The sequence below is a fragment of the Salmo salar genome, chromosome 26 (assembly GCF_965601325.2).
Source record: "Salmo salar chromosome 26, fSalSal1, whole genome shotgun sequence".
NCBI classification, from domain to species: Eukaryota; Metazoa; Chordata; class Actinopteri; order Salmoniformes; family Salmonidae; genus Salmo; species Salmo salar.
The window spans coordinates 36761-46497 of record NC_138316.1 but is presented as its reverse complement, the minus strand read 5'-3'; positions in this window follow the sequence as shown (position 1 = coordinate 46497).

Below are 9737 nucleotides of genomic sequence, written 5' to 3'. Positions count from 1 at the left end.
GTCAAACACAATTTCAGCCTTTGCCCAACCCCTTCAAATTTAAATAAATAAAAGCATTCAGGTGGGTAGTTGTGGGTGGGGGGAATTGCTCATAAATATTCCTTTTGGTTTTGGGTAAACATTGTCCCAGATCCCAACACTTTCACACTAAAGTATACTTAACAGTAGTCCACTGGCACGCTCTCTATTTGTCATGCCAAATAGTGTTCCCTTGCCAAAAAAAAATGTTTTGGGAAGAAAATCACCACCTTGAAAATGAAGATTAGGGGCTCAATTCAATCCAACCCGCATTTACAGTATTTACGCAGTACTTATTTTTCCAATGCTCAAATTTGTCTTGGGTACTGTATAAAAATATACAACTCCTATGCGGGGGTCAGACGTGTCTAGCCATAATGGACGTTTTTGTGACCTTATTTGACCTTTTCTGCTGCTTTTGAGACACGGTTCGGTCCCACCTTGGGGCACTACATGTTGAGTAATTAAAACTAAACAATCACAATACAGTAACTATTGTTCACTCTTATTGCTTATTATTCTATGTATTCATTATAGAATTGAAAGTTATTAATGATAATCCGTTTTTTACTGCGCTCTAGAGTTGTAGGCCTAGATATCTTACTACAGTGCCTTCAGAAAGTATTCAGAACCCTGGACTTTTTCCACATTTTGTTAGGTTACAGCCTTATCCTAAAATGTATTAGTGTTTTTCCTTCATCAATCTACACACAATACCCGATAATGACAAAGCAAAAACTTGTGTAATTGTTGCTTATATATATATATATATATATATATATATATATATATATATATATATATATATATATATATATATTTTTTTTTAATGTAACTGACATCTACATAAGTATTCAGGCCCTTTACTCAGTACTTTGTTGAAGCACCTTTGGCAGCGATTACAGCCTCAAGTCTTCTTGGGTATGACGCTACAAGCTTGGCACACCTGTATTTTGGGAGTTTCTCCCATTTCTTCTTTGCAGATCCTCTCAAGCACTGTCAGGTTGGATGGGGAGCGTGGGCAGCTCTATTCAGATCTCTCCCAGAGATGTTCGATCTGGTTCAAATTTGAGTCTCGTAGCAACGGGTCTGAATACTTATGTAAATAAGGTACAGTTGAAGTCTGAAGTTTACATACACCTTAGCCAAATACATTTAAACTCAGTTTTTTACAATTCCTGACATTTAATCCTAGTAAAAATTCCCTGTCTTAGGTCAGTTAGGATCACCACTTTATTTTAAGAATGTCAAATGTCATAACAATAGCAGAGTGATATATTTCAGCTTTTATGTCTTCCATCACATTCCCAGTGGGTCAGAAGTTTACATACACTCAATTAGTATTTGGTAGCATTGCCTTTAAATAGATTAACTTGGGTCAAATGTTTCAGGTAGCCTTCCACAAGCTTCCCACAAGTCAGTTTTGTAGGCCTCCTTGCTCGCACACGTTATTTCAATTTTGCCCACAAATTTTCTATAGGATTAAGGTCAGGTCTTTGATGGCCATTCCAATACCTTGACTTTGTTTTCCTTAAGCCATTTTTGCCACAACTTTGGAAGTATGCTTGGGGTCATTGTCCATTTGGAAGACCCATTTGCAACCAAGCTTTAACTTCCTGACTGATGTCTTGAGATGTTGCTTCAATATATCCCCATAATTTTCCTAGCTCATGATGCCATCTATTTTGTGAAGTGCACCAGTCCCTCCTGCAGCAAAGCACCCCCACAACATGATACTGCCCCCCGTGCTTCACGGTTGGGATGGTGTTCTTCGGCTTGCAAGCGTCCTCCTTTTTCCTCCAAACATAACGATGGTCATTATGCCCAAACAGTTCTATTTTTGTTTCATCAGACCGGAGGACATTTCTCCAAAAAGTACGATCTTTGTCCTCATGTGCAGTTGCAAACCGTAGTCTGGCTTTTTTATGGCTGTTTTTGAGCAGTGGCTTCTTCCTTGCTGAGCGGCCTTTCAGGTTATGTCGATATAGGACTCGTTTTAATGTGGATATAGATACTTTGTACCTGTTTCCACTAGCATCTTCAGAGGGTCCTTTGCTGCTGTTCTGGGATTGATTTGCACTTTTCGCACCAAAGTATGTTCATCTCTAGGAGACAGAACGCGTCTCCTTCCTGAGCGGTATGATGGCTGTGTGGTTCTGTGGTGTTTATACTTGCGTACTATTGTTTGTACAGATGAACATGATACTTTCAGGCGTTTGGAAATTGCTCCTAAGGATGAACCAGACTTGTGGAGGTCTACAATTTGTTTTCTGAGGTCTTGGCTGATTTCTTTTGATTTTCCTATGATGTCAAGCAAAGATGCACTGAGTTTGAAGGTAGGCCTTGAAATACATCCACAGGTACACCTCCAATTGACTTAGGCTAATTGACATCATTTATCAGAAGCTTCTAAAGCCATGACATTTTCTGGAATTTTCCAAGCTGTTTAAAGGCACAGTCAACTTGGTGTATGTAAACGTCTGACCCACTGGAATTGTGATACAGATTATTTCACTTATAACTGATGTATGTAAACAATTGGTGAAAAAATTACTTGTGTCATGCACAAAGTAGATGTCCTAAACGACTTGCCAAAACTATAGTTTGTTAACAAGAAATTTGTGGAGTGGTTGAAAAACGAGTTTTAATGACTCCAACCTAAGTGTATGTAAACTTCCGACTTCAACTGTATGTCCCAGCTGCTTGCTGTAGTTTTGAAGTAATTGTGAAAAAACAGGCCTGCCAGCAACTATTAGTTCTGTTGAGCACCGTGGCACCAAATCAACATCCGAACATTTTATTCCCAGCCCGTTGTTCTGCGTCACAATTCCATCTTCGCTATTGTTGGCAATGAGACCAGGCCGCGTTAACCTTGTAGGCTCACCTCAGGTAACTTAATATTAACAAGCTCACTGTTCGCCTGGGTACACGTTGTGGTGATCCAAAGTGCAATCGATGGCTGGCGCATAGCCATCAAACGTTAAACATTATCTGCTGTAGATTCCTATGTTGTTGATGTTAAAATTGTTTGTTGGTCTGTGGTGTGTAATGAGGAGCAACCAGACACTGCACTTGACACATTTATGAAATTGCTTATCTCAGTTACAAATAAGCATGCACCCATTAAGAAAATAACAGTACAAACTGTAAAATTCCTGTGGATTGATGAGGAATTAAAAAATAGTATGGTTGAGAGGGATGGGCAAAATAAATGGCAAATAGATCTGACTATACAACCAATTGTCATAGGTACTGCAAATTGAGAAATCATGTGACTAACCTAAAAAAAGAAGACACTACACTATGAAACAAAAATAAATGACATAAGGTGAACAAAAAGGTGAACTTCGCTCCCTCTCACAAGGGGTCTGTGGACGTCGGGCCCTCATACCACCCTCATGGAGTCTGCAAGTTGAAAGTTGCAACCATGAAAAACAGTTTTCCATAAACAAGGTCTAAATCATGTTTGATGCACTGTAAGTAAAATTTTTGCAGTACTGTTTAACCTGTTTGGGCTAGGGGGCAGTGTTGAGAATTTTGGAAAAAATATGTGCCCATTTTTAACTGCCTCCTACACCAACTCAGAAGCTAGAATATGCATATTATTGTTCAGGTTTGGATAGAAAACACCCTAAAGTTTCTAAAACTGTTTGAATGGTGTCTGTGAGTATAACAGAACTCCTATGGCAGGCAAAAACCTGACAAGGTTTCATGCAGGAAGTGGCCTGTTTGACAAGGAGTCGTGCGTCTTGCATCTGTTTATTGAAGAGTAAGGATCTTAGCTGTAACGTGACAATTCCCAGGGCTCCAATAGGCTCTCAGAAGCCGGGAAAATCATGAAGGTTGACGAGGCAGCCTCAGGCTGAAACAGATTATCGCCTTATTCAAGTGTCCCATTAGGTGACAATGGAATGAGGCGCGTGCGCGATTAGCCCCCCGTGGAGTATTTTCATTAGGCTTTTTAGTTTATTGCAGATTCCCGGTCGGAATATTATCGCTTTTCTACGAGATAAATGGCATAAAAATTGGTTTTAAACAGCGGTTGACATGCTTCGAAGTACGGTAATGGAATATTTAGACATTTCTTGTCACGCCATGCGCACGACCGTGGATTACCATTCTGATAGTGTCTAGAACGCACGAACAAAACGCCGCTATTCGGATATAACGATGGATTATTTTGGACCAAACCTACATTTGTTATTGAAGTAGCAGTCCTGGCTGTGTATTCTGACGAAGACAACAAAAGGTAATGAAACTTTAATAATAGTAAATATGATTATGGTGAGTGGTAAACTTGCCGGGTGTCTAAATAGCGAGCCCGTGATGCCTGGGCTATGTACTTAGAATATTGCAAAATGTGCTTCATCCGAAAAGCTATTTTAAAATCGGACATATCGAGTGCATAGAGGAGTAATGTATCTATAATTCTTAAAATAATTGTTATGCTTTTTGTGAACGTTTATCGTGAGTAATTTAGCAAACTGTTAGTAAATTCCCCTGAAGTTTGCGGGGGGTATGCTTTTTCTGAACGTCACATGCTAATGTAAAAAGCTGTTTTTTGATATAAATATGAACTTGATTGAACAGACATGCATGTATTGTATAACATAATGTCCTAGGTGTGTCATCTGATGAAGATCATAAAAGGTTAGTGCTGCATTTAGCTGTGGTTTGGGTTTTTGGTGACATATGCTAGCTTGAAAAATGGGTGTCTGATTATTTCTGGCTGGGCACTCTCCTGACATAATCTAATGTTTTGCTTTCGTTGTAAAGCCTTTTTGAAATCGGACAGTGTGGTTAGATTAACGAGAGTCTTATCTTTAAATGGCTGTAAAATAGTCATATGTTTGAGAAATTGAAGTAATAGGATTTTGAAGATTTCAAAAATCGCGCCACTGGATACAGGTGGCTGTTACGTAGGTGGGACGAATTCGTCCCGCCTAGCCCATAGAGGTTAACCTCTATGGGCTAGGTGGGACGCTAGCGTGCCACCCGTGGTGCACTCCATCAACAGCAGGTGCATTTCAAGAGCGGCAAATTTGAATCCAAATAAATGTCAAAATTCAAATTTTTCAAACATACAACTATTTTACACCCTTTGAAAGATAAACATCTCCTTAATCTAACCACGTTTTACGATTTCAAAAAGGTTTTACGGCGAAAGCATAAATTTAGAGTATGTTAGGACAGTACATTTACAAGAGTTGTGTGTAATGTTTTGTCAAGTCAAAGACAGGGTCACCAAAACCATAAAACCAGCTAAAATGATGCACTAACCTTTTACAATCTCCATCAGATGACACTCCTAGGACATTATGTTAGACAATGCATGCATTTTTAGTTCTATCAAGTTCATATTTATATCCAAAAACAGCGTTTTACTATGGCATTGATGTTGAGGAAATCGTTTCCCTCCAATAACCGGCAGTCAAGTCAGCGTCACAAATTAAATAATTAAAATTAGAAAACATTGGTAAAATATTATATTGTCATTTAAAGAATTATAGATTTACATCTCTTGAACGCAATCAACTTGCCAGATTTAAAAATAACCTTACTGGGAAATCACACTTTGCAATAATCTGAGCACTGCGCCCAGAAAAATACGCGTTGCGATACAGACTAGACGTCATGTTGGGGAGATCTAAAATCGAAAATACTATGTAAATAATCCATTACCTTTGATTCTCTTCATCAGATGTCACTTCCAGGTATCACAGGTCCATAACGAATGTAGTTTTGTTCAAAAAAGCTCATCATTTATGTCCAAAAATCTCCGTCTTGTTAGCACATGATCTAAGCCAGCCGGACTTCTCGTCATGAACGAGGGGAAAAAATATATTTACGTTCGTTCAAACATGTCAAACGTTGTATAGCATAAATCATTAGGGCCTTTTTTAACCAGAACATGAATAATATTCAAGGTGGACGAATGCATACTCTTTTATAACGTATTGGAACGAGGGTACCCAACATGAACTCGCGCGCCAGGTGTCTAATGTGACATCATCGTTCCATGGCTCTTGTTCGGTCAGATCTCCCTCCAGAAGACTCAAAACACTTTGTAAAGGCTGGTGACATCTAGTGGAAGCAATAGGAAGTGCCAAAATATTCCTCAGCCCCTGTGTTTTTCAATGGGATAGGTTTAAAGTCAATACAACACATCAGGTATCCACTTCCTGTCAGAAAATGTCTCAGGGTTTTGCCTGCCAAATGAGTTCTGTTATACTCACAGACACCATTCAAACAGTTTTAGAAACTTTAGAGTGTTTTCTATCCATATATAATAAGTATATGCATATTCTAGTTACTGGGTAGGATTAGTAACCAGATTAAATCGGGTACATTTTTTTTATCCAGACGTGCAAATGCTGCCCCCTAGCCCTAACAGGTTAAGGACAACAAAGTCAAGGTGTCACAAAGCCCTGACCTCAATCCCATAGAAAATTTGTGGGCAGAACTGAAAAAGCGTGTGCGAGCACGGAGGCCTACAAACCTGACTCAGTTACACCAGCTCTGTCAGGAGGAATCGGCCAAAATTCACCCAACTTATTGTGGGAAGCTTGTGGAAGGCTACCCGAAACGTTTGACCCAAGTTAAACAATTTTAAGACAGTGCTACCAAATACTAATATAGTATTCTTATTTACAATGACAGCCTACACCAGCCAAACCCGGACGACGCTGTGCCAAGTATTTATTAACTCTATCTCTAACTTCTGAACAACTGGGAATGTGATGAAAGAAATAAAAGCTGAAATAAATCATTCTCTCTACTATTATTCTGACATTTCACATTCTTACAATAAAGTGGTGATCCTAACTGACCCAAGACAGGGAACTTTTACTAGGAATAAATGTCAGGTATTGTTAATAACTGAGTTTAAATGTATTTGGCTAAGGTGTATGCAAACTTCCGACTTCAACTGTATATATATGTGTGTGTATCTATATATATGTATTAAACTTTAGAGAGCTTAAGCATCGAATACATTGCAAGTTGGGTGGAGTTTCACACCTAAAGTAGCCGGGCTATTAAACCAAATAGTTGGATATCACAGATCGGCCCTCAGAACTCATCAATATGCTTTAAATGCCACAATATCACAAGTAATTGAACACACACAACATGAGCAGATTAACTTGGTCAAAACAGTCAAAACATTTATTTATTAAACACCTGCTGCGCTCTGCGCTTGAAACCAGCTCTCTGTTTCTCTCGTGTTCATTACGGTGTGGTGTCCAGGAGTTCCCTTTTCCCGGTGCAGAATACACAAGGTTTCTCCCTCCCCAGATACAATACAATTCAATCATTAAAAAAAGACAATACAAGTAAAAGTTCTGTCTTGTAAAATTGTAATGCCGAGTGCCAGGTCTCTCTCCATTCAGAGACATCAGTTTCAAGCCCGTCTGTCAGTCTGGACTGGAGTCATCCCATCATCTTGCAAGTCTCCATGTGCTGGCTGCATATATATGTTTCTGTGAACACATACACACATAGTCACTGTTCTATTACCAATGGCAGTTAGGATAGATACCATCTGAAACACAAACAGGTACTATGTTGAAGTTTGAACAGGTCAAATAAAACCTACCCAATGACGGTCTCCCCATCAGACTGAGTCTGCCATCTGGCAAAAAGCATCTCCAGTCCATCTGTAGAAATAGGCAGAGTTGAAGCAGAGTTCCTCAGTGACACATGGAATGAAAAGGGTGTTGTTATTACTGAACATTTGTGCTGTACTGTTTATTAATAATGACCTCATTGTGGATGTGTTGAGTTGATGTGTTGAGTGCCAGATCTCTGCATATCATGCATCGGTAAAAACATATACACAGACACTGTTCTACCAATGCCAATTAGGGATAGGTGATGTCTGACAGGTGATATATACACTATGTTGAAGTTTGAATAAGTCCGACTAAACCTACCTAATTCTGTTCCATCGATGACCATTGGTGAGCAGGCAAGAGGTGGGGCTGTAGGTGATGTCTTTGCCGGAGAATAGCGGAGTAGATGAGCTCCTGGCCCCTCAGCAGCATAGATGAGCTCCTGGCCCCTCATCAAAGATACTGGTCGGTCACACACACACACACACACACACACACACACACAGAGCACTGATAACATTATCAATGGTGATTATGATTACCCTGGTGGAACCAACCTGATCGCTGCATTCACCTTTCTATTATTAAACTTCAGATATCATAAAATGTGAAATGAAATAGAATGGTGAACACAGTGATCAGCCGCAGCCTCTGTACCTGGCTTCCTGCAACCTGCCCGAGCTTCCCCTGGTCTGCACCCCATTTTCCCCCTGTGTTTCAATAAATACCTTGGTTACCTCATCCCAGTCTCCTCAGTCTGTTCTGCTCCGTGCGACAACTACTGTAACACCTCAGCAGAGCTCGACGGTGAAACCTGCATTGTAGAAGTCCATTCAGCTCAGCTCCACTTCCCTCCTGCAGATTGTTTGGCTCTGTCAGCAGTCACCCAAAAAGAACTGAAGTCAATAAACATGGATTGGAATAGAAAGGAATAATCAGAGAGAGGGAGAAAAAGGTTGAATGAACAGGCGATGTTAATGAGACAACAAAACAGATAAGGTAAATGAGAGAGAGAGAAAGAGAGAGAGAGAGAGAGAGAGAGAAAGAGAGAGAAAAGAAGGTAAAATTAGAAGAACGTGTGAATAATAGAGAGATCAGGAAAAGGGAAACAGAGGGATGAAGAGGAGTGCATCAATTAAAAAAATTGCGCCTGTGTGTGCGTGCTCTAGCATTCCTGAGAGCATGTGATAAGTGTTGGGGCTCCCTGGCACTAAGCGGCCCAAACAGCAGCTTTACAGAGGTCACGACTCCACAATTACCCCTGTGTAAACTCTGCTATGCAACAGCAATCAAGGGACGTTATACACACACACATGACGCACGCATGCACCCGCCCGCACACAGACAGTTGACACTGTCTTCAATTATGTATAGTTGTGGTGCCCTCACTTGGGCATGGTAGGTACTACAAGCCCCTCATAGTTGGTAGAGCAAGGCCTGTGTAATACTACAAAAAAAGCGGAAGGTGAGTTTCTCGAGTATGAGTGCCCTCAAATATCAATCTAGTCGTACAAGAGCTGGCATTGTATTATGCCATGTGCAAACCAGACAGAGAGAGAGAGGGAGAGGGAAAGTGAAATAGAGGGGAGAAGAGAGAGACAAGGGAGGGAGAATAGTTAAAGTGAGACAGAGGGAAGAGAGAATGAGGAAGGAGAGAAGAAGAAAGAAGGAGGGGAGGAAGAAAGAAAGAGGGGGTAGAGAGAGCTCTGATTCAACTTCTATGTTTATTTTTAGTTTGGGGAACTGAAAATTACTAGAGAATTTATTAAAAAAACTAATCTGACAGAGATAATGTGTCACTCGCACCCCTACACAAACTGTGTGCACACCCTTAACACAACAAGCTCTCACAGTCTCAACCGCATAATTAGACGTTTATCCACGTTTCGCCAAACGTCAAATTCCAAAGTGTTTTTCTACACCCTAGGTTGACTATTCCTGCTCAGTATCGTTTAGTTTCTCCAAACGACAAATATAGAAGGTTAATGTACAGGTAGCAGACTATGAAAAGCCAACTGACATTTACTCTTGAGGTGCTGACTTGTTGCACCCTCGACAACTACTGTGATTATTATTATTTGACCATGCTGGTCATTTATGAACATT